The 25,374-nt window shown below is 39.1% G+C and overlaps 1 long non-coding RNA gene across 2 annotated transcripts in view; it reads right to left on the reverse strand.

Moving 5' to 3' along the window:
• Nucleotides 1-642: 642 nt before the first annotated feature.
• The window catches only part of LOC140609482 (uncharacterized), a 29,776-nt gene continuing 5,044 nt past the window's right edge, over nucleotides 643-25,374 (reverse strand). For both annotated transcript variants that reach the window (XR_012011307.1, XR_012011308.1), the window contains exon 2: nucleotides 643-806. This is a non-coding gene — a long non-coding RNA (uncharacterized lncRNA). The remainder of the gene's footprint in view (nucleotides 807-25,374) is intronic.

Below are 25,374 nucleotides of genomic sequence, written 5' to 3' on the forward strand. Positions count from 1 at the left end.
TATGTAACTGATTCATTTTGGCTTGGGCCGTGTCAAAGAAAAGAAAATTGCTGGAAGAGATGCTTCATCAAACCATGCTGGGAAGCTATGTTTTAGAGAAAGGAGCTCTCCACTGAAAATAGATAAATCTTGTGAAAAGAGAGCTTTCACTCTTCCTCTTTTCACAAATTCACCCCAAGACCTCACATCTTTCTCATAATGTGGCCTCAGGTCTGTAACTTTTCCTTTTTCCTTTGGTTCTACAGTGGTAACCAGCATTTACTGTCTAGAAACTTCTTTTTCCCCCAAGGTGAGAGAGTATAACAAATTTAGCAATTTGTAATTTTAGTTTGCAACTGAGTTTCAGATTTATAGCATGAGCCACTTGTCCCTGAGCTCAGTCTGCATGGTTGGTGAACAGCTCACTAAGTGGCTCTCAGCCTTGGATGCACATTAGAATCACCTAGGGACACTTTTAAAATACCAATGTTGGAGTCCCACTTCTCCAGATATTCTGATTTAATTGATCTGGGGTGGGGCCCAGGAAATGGGATATTTTTTAATACTCCCCAGGTGATCCTAATGTGCAGCCAGAATGAGAATCATTGAACCACAGGAAGACAAGTGTGACTGACAAAATCAACCAACATTGACAGAGAAAGGTGATAACCCAAGATTTACCTAAGAACAATCCTTAGGCCTGAAATACTGAAATCACTAGTCAGGTGGTCTTCTCATTTCACACAGGATCCCCCTCCTCCTACATTTCGACACAAAAGCTGATGACAGTGTACGCCCTTAAAAATCCTTCAGTGATTCTCCATTGCCTGAAAATAAAGTAAAAAAGTCTGTAGCACAGCTGTTTGTTGCTCCATAACAAACCACCCCCATTTCAACCATTTTATTACATTTGTGGATTCTGTGAGTCAGGAATTCAAATAGGTCTCAACAGGGATAGCTTCTCTGTGCTCCACGGTATCTGGGTCTCCTCTGGGAAGACTCAAGAGCTCACAGTGGCTTGACAATTGGGGACTGGAATCATCTGGAAGTGTTTTCACTCATATGTCTGCAGGCTGATGCTAGCTGTTGGCTGGGATCTCAGCTGGTGCCATTCGTCTGAGCAACTACTTGTGGTCTGAGCCTGGTGGTCTGAGCACCAATATGAGGGCCTAGTTGGACTTCTTAGTTGATGGCTCAGCACTCCAAAAAGCAAGTGTCCCACAAGGCGGAAGCAGCACTGCCTTCACTGACCTAGCCTCGGAAGTCACAGAGCATCCTTCCACCAGATGCCATTGTTCAAGGCAGTCTTAAGCCCACCTAAGGATTCAGTAGGAGGGGATATAACTTTACCTCTGGATGGGAGAGGGTGGCAAGGACACGTTACAGAAGATCGGGTGACATGGGAGATATTATTGGAGCTATCTTTGGAGAATATAATCTGCTCCGATGGCATACAAGACACTGCAATTATTTCCCTAGCATCACAAAATCTTCATCTCAGACAAGTAGCCTTCACTCTCATTAGGCTGAAGAGGACATAGTGCTCTTCCAGGCCACCTTTTCCCCATGTTTTCCCCTTTCTCCACAGTGTCTGATCTGTGATCTGCTCAGATCCCCTGCCCTGATGCTCAGTCACCCCGTGGGGCTGGACTCCAGCATCTCTTTCTCGGGGAGCATGCTCACAGTGTGCTGGGTGCTCCTTCTCCGCTCAGCTGTGCCTCTCTTCTCTCTCTCCCTTGAGCTCCCTCATCTCACTGTGTGCTGTTTGGTTATTCATCTCCCTTTCTCTCCCTCCCTAATCTCCCAGCTTCTTCAGGGCTGAGGCTCTTTTCTTTCAATATCCCCAACAGTTACCCAACAGTATGTGTTAAGCACATAGTAGGTGTTTGAAATATAGTAGCTTTTATTATGCCGTTCTTCTTATGGGAAATACACATCTTATAAAAGTAAGATTGAAAAATTATACTTGTCCCCTAGGTTGCATTATTTCTCTAGTATTTAAGGAAGTAGGAAATCCTGTGGGGTCTGGGACTCACTAGAGGCTATACCGCTTTTGCAGCACGATACCCAAACTGTTCCTTAGCCCTAAGGAGGCCATTTACGTCTCTCTTGGCCTCTCGTTCCCATTACAAAAATGCCTCCCTTGAGTGTTAGTGAATAAATTTGTTAATGCTGGTGAAGTGCTTAAAAAATGGAAGGAGCTGTATGTGAGCTAAATATTATTAATAATAATGGTAGTAAGATTGATTATTCATTTCCATGGCACTTCTCCTATTCAGTCTGTGCAAAATTGGAAATTGGTTGTGTTAAATTGGCTTACCTGCTCCATTTGGCCCTGTCAGGAAAATCAATGAGACACACATGAATATTTTCCTATGTACATAGCCATTTTCGAAGTTAGACAATCATCAATATTTATTGTAAGTGGTTATGGAGAAAATGGAAGAATATTTAACACATGAGAGCATTTAGGTATTATTAAATGTACTTGGCCAAGCAAATTTTAAAGCTATATTTTGGCTTTCTCTCACAACAGAAAAATCTATATTTTTAATTAGATACATGGGCATTTTTGAGAGGCTGTCACTGGAAAGGACTCTGAAATCTGAAGTCAGAGGACAGTTTTCAAATGGCAAAAGCTCCTCTGTACCCTTACGCCTACCAGAAGTTCCAGGTAATTGGAAGAAACTGCTTCTAAAGATTCTCTGGTTTTATTAATAGATGGCCTAATATCAGAAATGGGAACTTCTCAACCTAAGACCACACATGCTTTCAGTGGGCTCCAGATGTCCCCATATTAAGACTCATGGCAAACTTTGCAGGAAGGGAAGTTGGCCATAGCATAGTTTGAAGGAATAGGCTCTGATCCCCAAAGCATCACAAAGACTATAATATAGAAGGCTAAGGAAAGAGTGTTGAGTAGGAAGTGAAAGCAAATGAGTTCTAGTCTGGTCTCAGCTACTAACCAGCTGTGTACATGGAACATGACTTTGGGCATGACTTTACCTCTTGGTGGCATCTCTGAGGCCTTATGGTTTTCTGTAAAATAAACTAGAAGCTCTTAAAAATATTTCCAGATTTCATTTTCAATATGTTTACAGATATATTCAATTTGATGTATGAAGTAAACACATTTGCTTGTCACTACCTGTTATCTTCTCTCATTCTTCTCAGTGAAGAACCCCAGACATTGGGCTCTTTGTTTTTTTTGACGGAGCCAAAGTGGCTATGGCTCCCAAGTTTGACCCATCTGGTCCCAGAGAATTTGGCTTCTCCCAGTCCTTCTGGGCTCCAATGAAGTACCATGCCATGGAACAAGGGTTACAAGAAATTGTCTGTCAAGGACCAGATAGTAAATTTTTTTAATGGTCCCTACTACAACTATTCAGCTTTGCCCAAGAAAGTAGCCACAGAAAATATCTAAACAAATGGGTATATTTCTCTTCCAATAACATTTTATGGACACAAATTTGAATTTCATGCAATTCTCATGTGTCACAAAATATTCTTCTTCTTTGGATTTTCCCCAATTATTTAAAAATATTAAGCTATTCTTTATTCAAGGACATACAAAAGCAGGAGGGCTGCCTGCTACCCATGGTATAGCTGAGAGGAGTGTCCTAGGCCTGTACCTCCCTTTGGGGAAGGCCCACCTGTGTGTGAGGGAAGTGACATGGGACATGTTCTCAGGGACACTCTTTATTCCTCTCCCCAGAGAGGCACACAGAGGTCACAAAGAAAGTGAGACTACATGCCTGGAGGCTATGGCATCCGGGTCTGACCTAACTGAGCCTCAGAGACTTTGGTTCCTACCAGCACTTCTGGGCATAGGGCCAATGGGCCCTTAGGAACCAGCTGCTATTGTCTGAATTTGGTTTAGTCAGAGAAAGGGCATCATTCATAGTCTGCAGCCATCATCCAGACTGCCAGTAAGCTGGGAGGCTGGAAGATGGAGAGCAAAATGGGGCAAATAGGAGGAAAGACAATGTGCAAAAAACACAACCAAGTCTAGAACTCAAGAGACATAAACTATGAAGTAGAAAGAGCCCCATCTCCACCCTCTCATTAATTCCTGGGTCGAGCCAGCAACACAGAGAAAACAAGCTTTACTGGGGGATGGGTCATTTTCTGGGTCTCATGCCCCACACCTTGGGGGTTCACCCATAGGGTGCCCCTCATGTCTCCCACCAGAGGAAGTAGAGCCAGGGTAAGCCACCACTACCATTCTAACACAATCACTAAATCATTAATTTGGTAGTCATGTTCTCTAGAGAAATAGAAACGATAGGAGATAGACAGATGATAGATGATAGAAAGATAAATAGATAGATGATAGATAGATACAGAGATTAAATAAAGAATTGGCTTATGCAATTATGGAGGCTGAGAAGTCCCAAGATCAATAGCAGGCAAACTGGAGACCCAAAAGAGCTGATGATATAAGTTTCAGTTCAAGGGCAAGAGAAGACCAATGTTCTAGCTCAAACAGTCAGGCAGGCAGAGTCCCTATTACTGAGCATTTTTGCTCTGCTCAGGTCTTTAGTGGATTGGATGAGGCCCATCCACACTAAGAGGGCAATCTGTTTTGTTTGGTTTCCTGATTCAAATGTTAATCTAATCCAGAAACACCCTCACAGGCACACTCAGAATAATGTTTGACCAAATGTCTGGGCCCCTGATGGCCCTATCAACATAAAATTAATCATCACACCCTCCTGAGACCATTGGGTTTCCCTCTTGTGGATCTGCTTATCTCCAGTCATGCCTAATATAAACTTGATCAAGATGGGCTACCTGGCAACCATACCACATTCTCCTTGGGCAGTCACTCTCTCTCTCTCCCCTAAATTACAATTGCATAATCTGTTCCTCTCTCCTCAAACCTTTAGCACTTCCTCCCCACTCCTCTCTCTCAGCTAATGACACTGCTTCCTACTTAACTGAGAAAGCAGAAGCACTATGAGAACTTGCAAAAGTTGCCAGCACAGTATCTACCCACCTGCCAGTATCCGCCTCTATGCATCTGCCTGCATTCCAGTTCCTGTAAAGGAATCCCTAATGATCCTATCCACAGCCACCTCTTCCCCTTTGACCTGACCAACTAAAGCATATCACTCCTGTAATTCTTCCTTCCTTTACTTGGATCATAAATTTTCCCCCCTCTTCTGGATTATTTTCTTCCACAATGTACAGCCATAAGCTGGCAATAGCCAATGTTGCATAAATCTTGCCCAAGGACAACGTAGATAGCTCTGCAAGCTCATACAACAATTCATGGAATCCAGGCCATTTTCAGCCTAGAGGGTCTTGCAGCCAGGGGACTTGAGACTTGGTCTCAAAGGAAATGAAATTAATGTTTTTATAGTCTGATCTATAAAACACTGAAATCTTTGATATGAGTTTAACAGAGAATTTCGGAATGCTCCTTGTAGTGTGCATTTCATACAGCCTTTGGCATTGTTAGGTTCCCTGAAACCGTGAATGTTCTGCTAACCAAGGATAGAAAGAGGGAATTCACTGCTCCACTCAGCAGAATCTCTGACCAGGGGCCTCTTTCCCACCCTCACTATGAATTGGCAAAATCTCTCCTCGCTGCAACTGCTGTTCTCCATGGCTTGCTGTGCTTTCTAGTGTATACTCTTGCTTCTTTGGCGTTTCTCCTATTCTCAAGTCTGTTGGACACCCTGATGCTTCCTTCTTTCCCCTCTCCTCCATAAGCCCTCCCCAAACCTCACCCTACTGCCCTGAAGGGTTTGTGAATGACAAAAGTTTGTCTTCACCTACTTGTATTTTGGGGTTTATGGGAGTACCCCTTTACTGGTTTTGTTGTAAATGTTTTGTCCCTCAAATAACCATCCTCTACCCCAAACTTACCTTTTTCATATCCTATGATAGGATTTATTATCCAAAGGATAATTCAAATTCACAGAGGGTAAGGAACTTGCCTAGGGTCTCATAGCTTGTAAGCACTGGGTATGGGGTTTATGCAGTCTGTCTGACTCTCACCTTTCTCTCTTTAAGTTGTTCAAAACTGCAACTCTTAATTTATTTAAGATGGTTATTATTAACATTGGTATCGGATAGGTTGTTTACTCTCTCTGGGAAAATTATTATTCTTTTGATTTATTCCTTTAATCCTTAACTCTATTCAATGTTTTCTATTGTTCTTCAAATCCATTTGCTTTTTGGAGGAACATATTCATTTTGGTGATTTTGTCAGTCACTTCTGTAAAACATTTTTAACCATTCTCCCACTCCTGCAAACTTCTTTCCTTTAACCTCATATCCAGATCTTATACTGCCTTTGGAATACAAGCATAGAGACTTGAATATAACCTGCCTTAGATTCAAATCTCAAAAAGAAAAAAAGAAAGGAAAGAAAAAGGAAAAGAAAAAAAGAAGCAGCATTGACCAGTATCTCTCTCCCTCCTTCAGCTCTGTCACTACATTTCCACTTGCTTGCTTGATTTCACACCATCTGCTCCATTAAGAGGAAGTTCTCAGTAGAGTTGTCACAAGCATTACAAAGCGTTAGCAACAGCTGGTTAAGCATATTTATGCTACAGTAGAAACATGAGGGTTGGATACAATAGCACAATATGAGTTGGGTTTTTTTTGTTTGTTTGTTTGTTTTTGGGTTTTTTTTTTTTTTTTTGGTTTTCTTTTTTGGCAAGGAAGAGTAATAGACAACAGATGTGGTACATGATATTTTAGTGCTAGAGACTAGCATGACCTGGGTGTATCTCAAAGGCAGTATAAAACCCAGATCCAGTCATGTGGAAATAAAAATCAGAGCCTGGACAATAGCAACCTAGAAGTTTGCCAGAATGATAAACACTAGAGATTGGGCAAAATGATTAGATGTGAGACACTCACAAAGACATTTAACTTCTCTGTGCCTACTTTCTTATCTGAAATGCCAATATAATATCAGATACCTTATAAGGTTGTAATAAGGATTAAATGAGATAATAAAGGTAAAGCATTTAGGTCAGCATCTAGCACATAGTAATAACAGTTCAATAAATATCAGGCATGATCATTATTATCTTCCTCACCATCATCCATGTTATATGAGATTGAATATTCCATTAAAGTTTGTGGTAATTTGAGAGGAAGGTACGAAACAATGAAGAAGAAAAATGGGCTTTATTAATTTATCTATTCACTTAAGAAGTATTTATCGAATACTTCATATCTATTAGGCACAGTCCCAGCACTGAAGATACAGCAATAAAAAAGACAGAGAACATTTCTATCCTCATGGATACTTTTTCTAATGAAAGAAGACAGTAAATAAGCCAAGAGAAAAATAAATAAAATACACAAACAAAAATATCTGAATATGGTATACATTCTACAAATACATAAAACAAGTTGCTCTGACAATGGCTAGGTGTATACTTTAATTTGGATGGTCTTAAATAATTAGCAAGAGACCATAATGTGACAATTAGAGCGTAGAGCATCTTATACAGAAGAGGGAGTAGTGCTAAAGCCCTAAGGTAAGAACAAGCAGTATGTCTGAGGAGTGGGAAGGAGCCCAGTATAGAGTATAGGTAGGTAAAGGGGAGAATGGTACTTCATGAAATCAGAGAACTAGGCAGGGCCAGGTTAAACTGTGCTTTATAAACCAGAGAAACAAGGAGTTTGAATTTTATTCTAAATGAGATGGGGCAACCAGAGTAGTTGGTACTAAATTAGTCTTATCATAGTAAAAACTACATAAACAGAAAAACATATAAACAATGACTTTTAGATATTGAATAAAAGGCAGAGTAAAACATCAAACCCCTGAGAGAAGGGAAATACATGAAGTGAATCTCCTGATCACCTTGGCTTTCTGTGTGGGTGCACTTTCTGGAATATAGCCTAGAGGGTTAGAGGATGAACAGAGCATACCAATCTCACTGAGCTGAGTAGGCAAAGATCAGAGTGTGGGAACACTAGGGAAGCTGGACATTTACAGGGCAATGCACCAGAAAAGAAGGAACTATGCAAAGAATGAACTCAAGAAATTTGCATTGAAGTCCCCTTAAGTCTTTGACCAAATATTAAGACACACACACAAAGGGTAAGACCCTACGAGGTCTGGTTGAAGACAGCTATTGTGAAACTGTGAGCTGAAGAGAAATTTCGAAGGGCAAACAGTGCCCTGAAGGACAGATTGGACACTGTATAAGAGGAAAACAAAACAAAACAAAACAAAACACAATAGAAACTAGTTAAACTGAAGCACAGAGAGAAAAAAGCCTGGAAAAAATGGAAGAGAGCCTTAGTGATGTGTGGGATATTATCAAGCAGGCTTACTTGTGTAATTGGAGTCCGAGGAGGAAAAGAAAAGTATTTGAAAAAGTAACACACCAAAAGTTTCCCAATTTGATGAAAAATATTAACCCACAGATCCAAGCACCTCCCAAATCAACAAGCAGTGCAAACACAAAGCACATCACAGCCAAACTGCCAAAAAACAAAAATAAAGAGAAAATATTAAAAGCAGCCAAAAAACCAAAAACATACTACATATACAGGAACAATAATAAGAATTAACATTGTCTTCTCATAAGAAACAAGGTAGGCTAGAAGGCAATGGAACATCTTTAAAATGCTAAAAGAAAAAAAGTCACCTAGAGTTTTGTATCCAACAATCTTCCCCCTACCAAATGAATGCTAAATAAAAATACATTCTGATAAACAAAAGGTAAGAGAGTTTGTCATCAGCAGCACTGTACTGCAAGAAGTATTCAAAGATATAGAAATATGCTGGTTTGGAGGGATAGGAGTAGGTTGGGTAAATATGAGATAAGACAGGAGATGGGGGAGGGAGAGATAGAGGAAAGATAAGGGGATCATTGTACTGCCTTCATCAAATTGCTAAGTCAAAATGTCCTTCAGGAAAATGAAGGAAGTAATACAAGGTAGAAACTCTTACCTATATGTACGAATGAAGACTTCCATTTATTATAAATATGTGAATAAATATAAAAGACATCACCACTCTCTTAATTTCTTAAGAAATAATTGTTTAAAGCAAATAATAAAAATGTATTATGGAGTTTATAACATATGTAGATGTAAAAATGTATGATAATAATTGTTCCAAGGACAGAAGGGGGTAAGTGGAAGCATACTGTTGTAGGTTCCTATGTTTGAAATAGTGTAATATTTTTCCAAACTAGGTTATATTGTTAATATAGTTTATCCATTATAACCTCAGAGAACTCAATAAAAATAAACAAAAACTAAAAAATGAAGTATACCTAAAATGTCAGTAGAGGAAATAAAATAATATAATAATATAATAAAAAACAATTAGCAAACCTAAAAAAGCACTGAAGGGGAATGGAACAAATCCAGATAATACAGATAGAAAAATGTATCAAGAATGTAATCTTAAACTCAACTGTATTAACAATTATATTAAATATAAATGGGCTAATTAGTCCAATAAAAATGGGTAAAAGATTGAGATTCAGAATGGTTGAGATTGTTATAGGATGTTAACAACACATACGCTTTAAATATAAAAATGTAGGTAAATTTAAAATATAGGAATGAAAAAATATACAATATGAATTCTAGAAATAAGGAAGCAGAAACAGGTACATTAATGTCAGGCAAAGTAGACTTTAAGTCTAAGAGTACTATTAGAGATTAAGGGGATATTTCATAATAAGAGTCAACCCATTAAGAAGATATAATAAATTCTAAATTTGTATGTAATAATCGAATTTCAAAATACATGAAGAAAAGCTGAAAAAACTAAAGGAATAAATAAACAAATCTACGATTAAAATTGGAAGATTTTTAACACTTTTATTAGTTGGTAGAATAAGTAGATGTGATATAATGGGAAGCCATTGGCAGGTTTGGGCTAGGGCATGCATGATCTTATTTGATATATAAAGACCTCTCTGGCTGCAAAGTGAAGAATGAATTGTAGAGAACACTAGAAAAAAAAAAAAGGACACTATTACACTAGACCAGGTGAGAGTGATAGTGGCCTGAACTAAGGTTGTAGTGATGGCACCAAAGAAAATGGACAGATCTGAATGTGTCCTGTTGAGACATCCACAACCAGCCAAGTACAGAGCCTTCTGGACAAGAAGTTACTCAATCTTTGGCTCCAATTCTCATGCAGTAAAATTGGGGCAAAGAACAAATAGTAGTTACTCTGCAAACCCAAGGTCTAATATGCTTCTGCCCACCCTTAGATACTAAGTAAAAGCAATCAAATTCAAGGCAGATCAGGAATCGATAATTATGCTGATGTTAAGACTGTCAAACCCTCATAGAAAATCTTTTTTAAAGTGAACACAGAGTCAGGATTACATTTTAAAACTTGGTGCTTTCAAGAACACTTGAATTCCTAATTTTATACCTGGCAATTGGCTTAGACTTTCTTGGCAGGACATTTCAGTAGGTACGTTACCTATAATTATTTGTACTGGGTCCAACTGCCCATTTTTACTTTTTGAGCTTTCAGGTAGGCAAGTGAGCTGGGAATGGACCCGCCAGTATGGACCACTGAAGACCTAAATGCGTTTGGTAGAGGCCTTTGCTAGCTCCGGCGATCAGCTGATGCTCAGAAAGGATATCACATGGCATAAACTCCACTCCTGTTCACATATACACAAAAAATGTAACCCTTTCAGACTGTGACCTGAATACAACCCCACTGCAATTTATAGGTATGTACTAAGCGTTTTTGAGTGAACCCTTGTGTGTACTATGGCTATGATGAGAGAATGGTGAAAAGCCAGAGCATTCCCTGTTCTCATGAAGCTTACTGTTGAATGAGAGGGAATAAACATTAAGCAGGTAGTCAAGCAAACAAGTGATGACAATTATGCCACAAGTGGTGAGGGAGAAGCACTTGACCACATATAACACTACTGTGGGCGGTTAGGACAAGTGGCCCAGAGGAAACGATCCTTAATCAGAGAGGAACTGGGTGAGGATAGGGGGAATGAACATTCCAGGCAGAGAAATGCAAAGACCCATGGAAGGGAAGCACAGGGTATTTGAATGTCTGCAAGTAAGCCATGAGGCTAGATTAGAGAAACAGACAGAGAGAGTTTAAAAGAAGCTGCAGGACTGGGTAGGACCCAGATCATGAAGGGATTTTATTTCCTATGAACAATGGAACGGTGGGAATCTAATATAAAGCTTTAAGCTTTAGTACAGTATATTAATACACTTTAATAGAATGTAATTAATGCACTTTAGTACAGTGTATTTAATACAGTACAAGAGAAGTTTTCAAAGATGAGGGTCTGGGAGCTTAATTAACTGTTGCAGGCCAAAGTTTGAAATGCATTCATCCTGGGCTTTATTCACAGGAAATCACCACAGAGTACCAGAGTCCTGGGGTTACCCTTGTGGAGGCAGAAGACCAGTGGTAGACTGTGATTGAAGCTTCAAGCTAGCAACAGTTTGGAGGAGCCTCAGACTCCCTATCTCAGGAGCTGAAGGAGCCACCTGGAAAACAAGACTGCAGTGCCCATTAACACAACATCTTCTATCTTTGATCCAATTACTGAATTAGAAAGGGGAGTGTTTAAGACAAATGGAAGTTTTTAACATTAATCACCATCTAATGATGGCAAAGCCTGGGAGATGTCAGGTTCCATTTGATAGATTTATCCTGAAAGTGATATGTACACTGACAGTTGAGGAAATTAATGGTTTGACTTTATGGAGGACTGACAGGATAAACGGACTTTGACAGGCTAAATTAAGAGGAGGATGTTACAGAATGCAAAATACCAACTTCATATTTTGAGTGTAATGCTTTAGAGGTTTTTGGTACTGGTTTTTGAGTCCACACGTATGTTTAAATAAATGAAAATTCAGGAGAGGATATTGCCTTGAAGAGATTACATTATAGCAGAGCAATGAATAAATAATTTACAAGTGACATCTTTAACCATGTGCACTTTTTAAAAAATGCGCAGATTTATAAACAGAATCAAATAAAGTAAAACAAAATGAAACAATTTTAGGCTTATATTTTCAATTTTAGTTACATGTTAATTTCTTGGGGAAGAAATCTGTCTTATACATTTTTGTATTGCCAGTGCTTAGTACATTGAAGCGTATACAGCTGGCACTCTGTAAATGCTAGTTGCAAAAATGTGCAGCATATCAATCAGTATCAGTATTGATATCAGGTAATTAGCAAACATTTACTATCTTTAAATTTATACAGTGCTAGGTAATACATTATTTTTATGTACAAAAATGATTTCATGAGTCCATGGAAAACACACTTCACTAAACTGGATAAAATTGTTTTAATCAGAACAATGCAGTATTTTTCAGAGCCAACTGCATGGAACTAATTTAATTATTAGTTTTTCTGTATGAAAAAATATATGATATTCCCATTTCCCCCTCTTTAATGTTTCCAATATTATTTTCAATGAGATCAATTCCTTTCTAAAGAGAAACTCTTATAACAAAGACATGATTCATTGCTTGAGTTTGTGTTCCTATCAAATTTTATTCTTTATAGTTTTTGCACATGTTTTCTTTTGAGGCCATTATTTGCAACCAATTCAATTCATCCAGCTTATATACTCTACAGATCTGAACTTTGACAAGGATAGAATTTCCATCAAATTTTAGTCATAATAAATTTCACCATGTGCAGTTTTAACTACTGTCAATTTTATTTTGTGTTGATTTTTTTCTTCCAAAAATATTCATTATGAATTGGAGAAAAATCCATCAAAAAATTGCAAACAGTATTGTAAAATGTAGAGAGGTCAGAGCTATGGTTAGATGGGAGTGGTGTAAATGAATATGAGATGAGAACACGAGATGGGAAAGAGAGAGGCAAGAACAAGGAAATAAAACCTTCATCAGATTGGTAAGTCACAAATGTCTACCTTCATTAAAGGAAATGTTTATTATTTGAGATCTTATGCTTGCATATTTCATTGAGGATAAAGTTTACCTCATATTTTCACTCAGTAAAAAAAATCACATTAATTTGCTAAGAAATAGTAATTCCTTATCTCAAATAAGGTTCCTCTTTTTTTTCTTTTTATTAAGATTTTAAAGTAATCTCTAAACCCAACATGGGGCTCAAACTCACAACCCTAGGATATAGAGTCATATGCTCCACCAACTGAGCCGCCAGCCTCCACTTAAATATGTCCCTCTTCTGAAACTTGTCTTTCAAACATAAAACTTCAGGCACATTTCAGAAGTGAGGACGTGGCCTTGAAATGCAGGAGCCGTTTACTTAAGGCCTGGAGATAGAGCCTGGGAGTCCTCATGCACCATTTTCCATTCTTATCCATTAAAATACTCATTTTCTGGGAGATTGCTGTGAGGCATGACATTTTCCACGTATTTTTGACCACAATCTTCATTGTGAAATGTCTACTCAATCATTTGCCCACTTTTGTCATAAGTTATATCTTTATTAATTTGTAGATGTTCATTATATTTTTAGATATTGACCTTTTATTTATCTCTTGTGTTGCAAATATCACTTCCCAAGCTGTGGCTTGTCTTTTAATTCTCTTTCTGGTATCTGTTGATGAATAGAACTTTGTAATTTTAATATGCTAAAATTCAACCATTTTCATTTAAAGATTCTTTAAAAAAATACGTTTCTACTCCAAAGTCATACAACTGTTTCTATGGTATACTCTAAAAGTCTTATTGTTTTGTCTTTTGTATTTATATACATGAATATGTTATCTGGAAAAGGTCCAATTTTGCATATATGTTATTTGGAAAAGATCCAATTTCATGTTTTTCATAACTCAATTTTCCTAGATCCATTTCTTGAGAAGACAGGTTTTTTTTTTTTTTTTTTTGCTGATTATTACGGATTTGTAATGTCGCCTCTGTTATATTCCATATCTATGTATATGTATCACTTTTGTGCTCTTCATTCCTCTTACATCCTATCTTCTGTCCCTATATTTCTGCATACATTCTTTAGAATTTCTGCTGATGACAAACAATATCAGTTTTTGTTTGTCTAAATGTCTTTATATTCCCCTCATTCTCGGACGATATTTTTGTTAGATATGGAGTCCTAAGATGGCAACCATTTTATTATTGCTATGTTCATTATTGCCATGTATTTTGGCTTCCATTATCATCGAACAGAAAGCTGTCAATCTAGTCATTGTTCCTTTGTAGGCAACCTGTTTTTCTCCTCTGGCTGCTTTTAAGATCTTTTTGTAAACAACAACAACAACAACAACAACAAAAAATCCCAAGATCTTCTCTTAGTTTCTGATGTTCTTTGAGTTCACTATATGTCTAGGTGTAATTCATGGAGTTTCTTCAACTCCAAGTATATTTTATTAGAAGAAAGTAAAGTGTTTCATCCCCACTTCCCCCTCTTTTCTTTAGAATGAATACATGTATTCAAGAGAAGGAAAAGCTGAAGATATGGAAAAGAGGCCAATAATTAATGGAGTGAGGTCTCTGAGGAAGAGACAAAGCATGGGAGCACAGCATAGGTAGGGAATAGTGCAGGAAGTAGGGGTGTGGATGTTGCTGAGGAGTGAGCAGAAACTTAATGGTCTTTTGCTTGATTGAGTCTACCTTGTGTGTGAAGATGGATCATTCAGCATTTACTAACTGTGTTAGGTGCCAGGAACACATAGTGGTGAACAAAACACACGTACTTTTTGCCTTCCTGGAGCTTACATGCCAAAGGGGGAAACAGACAATATATAAGTAACAAATAAAAAACAAAATAAACAGCACTTAAGAAAGTGCTACGGAAGGAAATATACAGTACATTGTAATAAAGAATGGAGTGGTCGGTTAAGGTTGGCATCACTAGGTGGTGACTGAAAACTAGAGAACGAGAAACCAAGCTTCATGAAAGAATTTTCTAGCGATAGGGAACACCAAGTACAAAGGCCTGAGGTGGGAAAGAGCTTTATATATTCTAGGCTTTCAGAAGGTCAGAGTGGTTAGGATATAAGAAGTGAAAAGAAAGAGTGGGCAAGGTAAGGTTAAAGAGATATTTAGGGATAAAAATCATCTGAGACTTTGTATTTTTGTCTCAGTTAAATGGGTAATCACTAAACATCTTTTCTTAAAAAAAGGAAATGACTTGATAAGACTGGCTTTCCCAAGCTGGATCATCTCCTATTGCTCCCATTCCATTTTATTTCAGGTAAGACTAGAGACTAGTAATTTATCTATTGTGTAGGCTTCTCTCTATATATATGATATAGATAGATAGATAGATAGATAGATGTATATACATATTCGTAATATATAATTTGTGCATATTATATACACACGCATTTATATATACATTTATAAGGTATTTTGTCAATGTCTTCAAAATATGGTGTGGTCTTTTACATACACCCTTTCTTCCATCTTGATTTTCTTTTTTTTTTTTCTTTTGATTTTCTTATTCAACAGATACCTCATGGAAATTTTCTATGTCAGATAATATAGTTATCATTTTTTCCTTTTAACAGCTCTTATATATTAAGCATACCTTTATGTTATGATGACTGCTTCCTAATTTTGGCTGGGATAGATAATGCTGAAACAATGTTATATGTATATCCTTAACATATTCATGCTGATATTTTTATAGGAAATCTTAGAAGCGGAATTGCTTGATCAAATAATATGTTTATTTTTTAAGATGTTTCTAGATTATTTTTGAAAGTTCTTATTAGCTAACATTTCTACCAGCAATATACGATAGTACTCTTTCCCCTATATTCTACTGTGTTGCTTTTATTCCTGTCTGATGAGTGTGTGTGTATATATATATATATATAAAAAATATATTTTTTTTAATTATAGATACATACATATATGTATATGCGTGTATATATAAAATTTGGTACTTTGTAATGAAGTAAGCATCTTTTCATCGATCTGCTTACTATTTGGACGTTCTCTTCTATGAGTTATTTGTTCCTTTATCCATTTTTCTAATATGTTACTTGTCTCCTTGTCATTCTGAAAGATATCTTTACATAGTAAGGATATTAACTGTATCATCTCTACATTATAAATATTTTTTCAGATTTTTTTCATTTTTAATGACTTTATAATATCTTTCACCATAGGAAAATATTACTGTGTATATAGTCAAACATATATGTTATCTTTTAGATTTAGTCTTGATTAAGAAGTTCGCTTTGAATCCCTCAATTGTACACGAAGTACTATTTATTTTTTATAACACTATCATTGTATTTAAATCTTTAAGCTGCCTATAATTTATTTTTGTATTTTTAATATGTTTCTTTCAGATTAATAATCAGTTCTGCCAATCCTGGCTATTAAATAACTCATCCTTTTCCCCCTTAGTGGATATACCATCTTTGCTCTGTATCAATTTTGCAAAGATGCTGACATCTGGAATCTTTATTGTGTTCCACTGATTTTTTAAATTATTATGTTACATTGATCTTTTTGTATATTGATTTGATACATTCTAATGTATCTTATTCTATTTTACAGTATGTCCTAATAACTAGTGAGGTAAATTCCCCACAATTTTCTTTTTTTTTAAATAATAAATTTATTTTTTATTGGTGTTCAACTTACCAATACAGAATAACACCCAGTGCTCATCCCATCAAGTGCCCCCCTCAGTGCCCGTCACCCATTCACCCCCACCCCTGCCCTCCTCCCCTTCCATCACCCCTAGTTCGTTTCCCAGAGTTAGGAGTCTTTATGTTCTGTCTCCCTTTCTGATATTTCCCACACATTTCTTCTCCCTTCCCTTCTATTCCCTTTCACTATTATTTATATTCCCCAAATGAATGAGAACATACAATGTTTGTCCTTCTCCGATTGACTTACTTCACTCAGCATAATACCCTCCAGTTCCATCCACGTTGAAGCAAATGGTGGGTATTTGTCGTTTCTAATGGCTAATATTCCATTGTATACATAAGCCACATCTTCTTTATCCATTCATCTTTCAATGGACACCGAGGCTCCTTCCACAGTTTTTGCTATTGTGGCCATTGCTGTTAGAAACATCGTGGTGCAGGTGTCCCGGCGTTTCATTGCATCTGTATCTTTGGGGTAAATCCCCAGCAGTGCAATTGCTGGGTCGTAGGGCAGGTCTATTTTTAACTCTTTGAGGAACCTCCACACAGTTTTCCAGAGTGGCTGCACCAGTTCACATTCCCACCAACAGTGCAAGAGGGTTCCCCTTTCTCCACATCCTCTCCAACATTTGTGGTTTCCTGCCTTGTTAATGTTCCCCATTCTCACTGGTGTGAGGTGGTATCTCGTTGTGGTTTTGATTTGTATTTCCCTGATTCCCCTCAATTTTCTTGTTCATCATATATCTCATAACTACTCTTAACTATTTATCCTTCCATTCAAACACTGAGATCTTTTCCTCAATTCCCAGCTCATGTCCATAAAAACAAAATAAACAAAACAACAACCCACCAAAAACCACTGGAATTCTGATCAGAATATTAAATTTATAAATCACTTCAATAAAGTGACTTTTTTGTACATTAATTTTCTTATTCAAACACATGGTATGTTTTTCCTTTTATTCAGATCTTAGTTGTATGCCTCAAGAAGATTTTATAGTTATATTCATACAATTCTTGGGTCTTTTCTGTTGAATTTTTAAATCTTTAAAGTTTTTGTTACTTTTATGAAATTATCTCCTAATTTCTATTTTAGGTGCTTATTGCAATTTTAGAATATTTATTTAATCTCAGGCATCTTAATACATGATATTACTTACTTTACTAAATTTTTCTTAAAGTTTCTTAGGAATGTGTTTAGACCAAGCTGTGTCAGCCTGAGGAGGCAACAGAACGATGGATAAGAAGTTTATTTGGGCCTGATTATGTTGTGTGTGTTACTCTACCAATTATTTTGTGAAGTGTCAAGCCTCAAGATGAATGAAGTGTCCTGGCCCAAGACTGGCTTCTACCCTATGTGCAGATGCAGCCATAGGCTCATTGGTCCAGGCTTGTGTATAAAACTGAGTCTGGAGCAGGACGATTAATGCTTCCAAAAGATCTTCAGTGTTCTTCCGCTCTGATGCCACCATCTGCAGCTGTACCCTGTTGGAAAGGGTGTGGACAGACAGGAAGCTTGTAGCAATGTGGGAGGATGCTATTGCTGCTGCTCTGTATCCTGGCTGTCCTTTTTTCCTTTTCCTACAGGAACCTTGATTGAATTACCCAAGTGTTGCTGGTCTCTATTAGTGCGTGCCTGCTGTAATATCTGTCAATAGATGGTTGTAGCAGATCACATGGTTTTCGTAAATACCGACTTTTTCATTACTTATGTCTCTCTTATCTCATTTGGCACATTTAATCTTATATTTCTCATGGTCTAATTATTATATTATTGCTCCTGCTTTCTTACCCTTTAATCTCCCTAGCATCTATATACCTGATACTTTATTTCCAATGATTCCTTACAGGTTTGAAAAACATTTGTTACATATGATTTTATCCAATTCGTGAGGAAGTCTGGTCATTTTGTACCCTGAATTAATTTTGAATCTGTTCATTTCTCTCCTCCCCCTTTGCTACCCTAACCCAAAGCCACCACTATCACTCCCCTGGACCCCTGCAGTGCAATGGAGCAGCCTCTCAACAGGTCCACCCTGTTCCCCTTGCCACCCTCCCCTCCCAAATATCCCCTCCACACTGCAGGCAAAATGCTCTCTTCAAAATGCAAATCAAATGGCATCTTACCTACTATCTCCACTTCCCCACTTCTTCCTGTTTTTCAGGGACGTCCTGCTGGGTTTAGCACCAATTTCAAAATTCCTTACCAGGGCCCTGCATGTGTCAGGCCCAGCTACCTCTGAAGCCTTCTGGTGCTCACACCACCCTTTCTCTCACTCTGTGCTCCAGACACAGGAGACTCCTTTGGGCTCTTGTCTGTTCCATACTCACTGCTACCCAGGACATCTGCACAGGTCATTCATTCTGTCTGGGAGCCCTTCCCTCACCCCCCTTCTCTCCCTCCCTCCCCTCTTGTGCTAACTCAAGCCCCAATTCATCCCTGCAAATCCCTGCTCCAGAACTGTGCCTGCAGGGAAGTCTCTCCTGACCTCCCTGACTCCATCAGATTTCCACACTGCACCCTCAGTACACTGGCAAGCCTCTCTCCCTGTATGGCATCTGACACAGCTGCCATGCTCTAATGCCCGGGGTGGTATTCAGTGAGGTCTGTTGGACCCCACTAGCCTCTGTCTGAGTGCCATGAGGACAGGGGTAAGCCCGCTTTGGTTCACCTCAGACCCCCTGCTTGGAGCGTACTGTCCAGCAAAGAGTAGGCATTCCCCAAGTGCTTGTTGGACAGGTGTGTGACTCACTAGTAGTCTCAGTGAACTCTTACAGAAGGCTGAAGATCCTGAGCCAATGGCTGCCTGTACACAGCCTGCTGCCACTTCTGTCCCAGCACCAACGTGCCTGCCTTCCCAGAGCCAGGCAGCTGTGTGGGTTGCTGAGTTCTGGTTTGAGACTGCAGACTCTGTGGGATCCTGAGGTGGAGAATTGGTGCAGGTCTTTCTCCTTGGTGGGCTGCTGGAGAGCCTGGAGACCAGCATTGGACAGTCCCCAGAGAAGGGCTGGAAAGACATGATTTCTGGAAAGAGCGCAACACTCAGAATTCCAGGTATTCGTGGCTCTGTGTGAGTGCTTGTCCTCTCTGGCCACCAACATGTCATGGAGGAGATGGAGGGGTGGCCACAATCCTTCTGTCATTCCCTCACTCTTCTTTGTAGTTGTATTTTATGTATATGAATCCTTAAATAATGAGGTTAATTTCCCTTTTTAAAATATTTTAAGTACATAACAGTACATATTCTGTAATATTCTGTATTACTTTGCTAGGGCTGCCATAACAAATCTCACAGGCTGGATGGCTTAAATAACAGGAGTTTATTTTCCCAGAATTCTGGAGAACTGAAGTCCAAGATCAAGGTGCCAGCAGGTTTGTTTTTTTTCTGAGGCTCCCTCCTTGGCTTGTAGACATCTGCCTTCTTGTCATGTCCTCACATGTTCACCTCTTGATCTGTGTATTGTCTGTGTCTTAATCTCCTCTTCTTATAAAGATGCCAATCACACTGGATTAGGATTCTTCCATATGACCACATTTTACTTTAATTACTTCCTTAAAATCCCGATCTCCAGGGGGCAGCCTGGGTGGCCCAGCAGTTTAGTGCCTCCCTCAGCCCAGGGAGTGATCCTGGAGAGCCGGGATTGGAATCGAGTCCCTCATCGGGCTCCTGCATGGAGCCTGCTTCTCCCTCTACCTGTGTCTCTGCCTCTCTCTCTCTCTCTCTCTCTCTCTCTCTCTGTGTCTCTCATGAATAATAAATAAAATCTTTAAAAAAAAAATCCCTATCTCCAATGTGGCCACATTCTGAGGTACTAGGGGTTAGAACTTCATAGAAATTTTGGGGGAACCCAATTCAATGGAGTCCACAACATCTGCTCTTTTCATTTTATGTTACCTCTATGATAGCTGTCTGCATTAGTGCATGTAGCATGTTCATTATTACATTGCTGTGTAATATTTGGTCATATGACCTTACCAAAATTTATTTGTTCCCTGGATGGACATTTGAATTGTTTCCAGCTTTTTGTTCTAAGAACAATGCTGCTCTGATCATCCTTGTATATACTTAAGTATGTACCTAAAGTGAAATTTCTGGGTGCTAGGGTGAATGCAGCTTTTATTTCACTAAATAATGTCAAATAGAAAATACATTTTTGATAGATAGCCAATACAATGTTATGGAAAATTTCCTCAGTCCTGGTTGTGAAAGTCTTTTTAATCATGATTTAAAAAAATATTTACTGCTTTTTCTGCATCTATTAATTTTAACAAAAGTATAGCAGGTGCCATGAGGGAGCATTGTGTTTAACAGTTACTAATTCATCGATTGGCATAATCACATTGTTTTTCTCAATTCTGTTAATACAGTGACGAGCACTAATAGGCTTTGTGATGTAAAATCACCCTTGCATTTCTAGAATAAACTGTACCTAGTCATGATGGATTATTTTTTCATACCTTGCTGGGTTCGGTTTGCTAATATTTTACTAAGGATTACTGCATCTATGTTCAGAAGGGAGATAGGACTGTAACTGTTTTTTCCCACCTTGTCCTTGTCTAGTTTTCAATATCAAAGTTGATATTGAAAAAGTTGAATGAGACTGGTGAGAATCTGTTTTACTGGGAAGGGTTTGTACAAGATTGAAAATTATGTGATCCTATGCATTTTGGTGAAACTAATCTGAAAAACTAGTTAGACCTGGTGTTTTCTTAATTGCTTGATAGCTTCTGTTTATGTGGTTAGTATTTTTAAATTTTATTTCCCTAATTAATTCTTTATGTTAAACATATATTTACGTTTTTGTATATTTTATTTTTCCCTTTAAAAAAAATCTCTATATAGAGTACCCAACTGTAGACATTCTGTGACTTGTTCTTTCATTTTATGTTATGCCCATGAGAGCTATCCATGTTAATTTTCCAGCCATTTCAATATTTTCATTCTCTGAGGTCTGATTCCATTTTTTTTATTGCTTCTGCTGATTCAGCTCCTAGAGTCCCATTGCCTTGTATTTTTACTGACTTTGCCTCCATTAGAACTTAATTTGGGGGAATTCTTTGAGGAGTTGAAAGTGCATTTCTCCTGAAAGCATTTGTTTATTTTCATCAGACACCTGGGGATACAAATCCATCTGAAATTCTTACTTTGTAGTTTTTTCAACCGCGCCAATCACGTAAATTAATTTGGATCTGAAAAAGGCATGCCGGTCAGCCTACAGTCACACATTCTCAAAGGAGCTTTTTATTCCTCCTTCACCCAAGACTGGCAGAGACAGAAATTTCTCTTTCTCTCTGCCTTTGTGTGGTGGAATTTTTCTAGTTTACCTTTTCCTTGGGCTTGTAGATCTTTGTGGTCAGGGCTTCATGAGAGGTCTCTGGTCACATTCCCCACTCTCCTGTCTGCACTGCATGTGGTGGATAGAAAGAAGCTCTAGGCCATAAGAGTTTGGCAGATGCCCCCGGGGGTAGCCCCATGGTGTCACAGTCCACTTAACTTTGACTTGTGAACTCACTTGATTCTAACCATTGAAAAAATCTGTACTTTGTTGCAGCTTAGAATACATTTAAAAGGGGTTTTGGGCAGCCCGGGTGGCTCAGTGGTTTAGTGCCACCTTCAGCCCAGGGCGTGATTCTGGAGATCTGGGATTGAGTCCCACGTTGGGCTCCCTGCATGGAGCCTGCTTCTCCCTCTGCTTTGTGTCTCTGCCTCTCTTTCTCTCTCTGTGTCTCTCATGAATAAATAAATAAAATCTAAAAAAAAGGGGGGGGGTTTGAATATTTTATCTAATACTTTCAAATATTTTATAATGGGAAGGTTTCAAGATATCTCACCCAACATATTGTGGAAAACAGAAGTCAGACCTTTTTTTTTTTTTTTAATTTATTTATGATAGGCACACAGTGAGAGAGAGAGAGGCAGAGACATAGGCAGAGGGAGAAGCAGGCTCCATGCACCGGGAGCCCGACGTGGGATTCGATCCCGGTTCTCCAGGATCGCGCCCTGGGCCAAAGGCAGGCGCTAAACCGCTGCGCCACCCAGGGATCCCCCCCACCCCCTTTTTTAAGGATTTTATTTATTTATTCATGAGAGACAGAAAGAGAGAGACAAAGACATAGGTAGAAGAAAAAGCAGGCTCGGAAGGCAAATGCTCAGCCTCTGAGCCACCTAGGTACCCAGTCAGACTCTTTTTTAACCCAAACTCTTTTTAACCCATTTCATCCAAATGGTTGACAGTATTCATGGCTAACCACTGTCTCCTCATCTTATCATCATCCTCTATTTCAAGGTTTCTTCTTGTTCATTTGTTTTGGGCTTGAATATTTTTGAGAGGAGCTCAGTGCATCTTCTGAATTTTATCTATTTTCAATTGTTTTCTTTTAGGTGCTATCTCATGTAGGAATGTGTTCCCTGGGTTTTATTACTTTTTATTCTACGTAATGTAATGTTGATATTATTTTACCATCTTCTAACATCCTGTGTTGCAAATACCAGTCTGATCATTTTCCTTTGTCATTTACTTACTACTTTTGGCTAGAAGCTTGTCAATTTTTATTCTAATTCTAGCTCAGGAATTTTACAAATCTGTACTTAATATCAGTGGCATTTCTCTCTGATCCTGCTTGGAACATTGTAAGTGGTTTCAATCTGCGAGGATTTCTTTAGTGAAGGCAACCTTCTTTTCTTTTTCTTTTTTTTTTAATTTTTTATTTATTTATGATAGTCACACAGAGAGAGAGAGAGAGAGAGAGAGAGAGGCAGAGACATAGGCAGAGGGAGAAGCAGGCTCCATGCACCGGGAGCCCGACGTGGGATTCGATCCCGGGTCTCCAGGATTGCGCCCTGGGCCAAAGGCAGGCGCTAAACCGCTGCGCCACCCAGGGATCCCCGCAACCTTCTTTTCTTATAGTACAATGTGTACTGTACCATGGTACATACATACTGAAATGAACCATGATATGCAAACCTGTATCACTGCTTGATATGACGGTCTTCATTTGCCCAGCTCCCTTCTCAAACAGGAATGGCCCCAAATGATGTGCTCTGTGTGGCAGACAGCAGGAGAGATGCAAAGGTAATGACAGCATAGCCAAGTGGAGAAACTGCAGGCAATCTCACCTAGTTTTCTTCTGGTCCAGCCTCCCCAGATCAAATTAATGAAATGGGGTACCAACCAGCTGGATGATGCCAAGAATGACTACTATCAGCCTAGATGTCCCAGCCAGCCACAACGCCTAGAATTGTTCCCACTGGTATTTAAGTTGGAGCAGAGGGTTGTCGGCAGGTAGTGCCCAAACCCAGCTGGGCCCTATGATTTTAGGTTACACAGCAGGACATCTGTCTAGGGGATTCCAGATTGGCAGTTGACATAGGCTGCTCCTGGTCATGCTTGATCCCTTAATAATTCTCACCTCACATTTTGTACAATGGATCTTTTGGACCTCATTTATCACATTATAGTGGAATTCAACTATACTTTCTTTTTCCTATTTCTTTCTCTCTTTTTGTAGTCATACATTAGATTTTCTAGGTCAAATTTCCAACTCTCTTACCTTTACTCAGAAGTATTTTTTTGCTCTGTGCTTTGAAAAATTACTTCCATGTGTCTTCAGACATTAATTTTCATCCCAAGACTGATTTCTCTCTCATTTAATTAATTAACTCAACTATTTATTTGGGAAATCATCTTTTAGTTTCAGAAAGTCTTTTATGTAATGCATGCTAATCTTCTTGAGCTCTCTCATTGTTACTTTTCTTCACATTAGTTTTCTCTTCCTTCTTCAGCTTTGTTTGCTAAATATGGCTCTGTTTGCTCTGATCAAAACAATATGCCCCTTCTGGCTTCTGGGCCCCCAGATGAATTCTTCTTTTCTTTTCTTTGTCACTCACTGGAGCTCATAAATAGTTGTTAAAATTCTCCAAGTTATGGCAGTTTTGCAGTGGTAGAAGGAAGAGTGTTCTCTTCCACGTGAGTTGATAATGCAACCAGCACACAGCCCTAATGAGGGCTGATGAGGCATGCAGTGGAAGCCATTCTGAGTGAAGGACTCCTCTCATTCCCAGGCTCCAGCATAGGAAGGATTGTGGCCACCTCTGCAATTCCTCCCTGACGTGTTGGTGGCCAGAGAGGACAAGCACTCACACAGAGCCACGAATACCTGGAATTCTGAGTGTTGCGCTCTTTCCAGAAATCATGTCTTTCCAGCCCTTCTCTGGGGACTGTCCAGTGCTGGTCTCCAGGCTCTCCAGCAGCCCACCAAGGAGAAAGTCCTGCACCAATTCTCCACCTCAGGATCCCACAGAGTCTGCAGTCTCAAACCAGAACTCAAACCAGAACTCAGCAACCCACACAGCTGCCTGGCTCTGGGAAGGCAGGCACGTTGGTGCTGGGACAGAAGTGGCAGCAGGCTGTGTACAGGCAGCCATTGGCTCAGGATCTTCAGCCTTCTGTAAGAGTTCACTGAGACTACTAGTGAGTCACACACCTGTCCAACAAGCACTTGGGGAATGCCTACTCTTTGCTGGACAGTACGCTCCAAGCAGGGGGTCTGAGGTGAACCAAAGCGGGCTTACCCCTGTCCTCATGGCACTCAGACAGAGGCTAGTGGGGTCCAACAGACCTCACTGAATACCACCCCGGGCATTAGAGCATGGCAGCTGTGTCAGATGCCATACAGGGAGAGAGGCTTGCCAGTGTACTGAGGGTGCAGTGTGGAAATCTGATGGAGTCAGGGAGGTCAGGAGAGACTTCCCTGCAGGCACAGTTCTGGAGCAGGGATTTGCAGGGATGAATTGGGGCTTGAGTTAGCACAAGAGGG

This window comes from Canis lupus, chromosome 18 (assembly GCF_048164855.1).
Source record: "Canis lupus baileyi chromosome 18, mCanLup2.hap1, whole genome shotgun sequence".
Taxonomy (NCBI): Eukaryota; Metazoa; Chordata; class Mammalia; order Carnivora; family Canidae; genus Canis; species Canis lupus.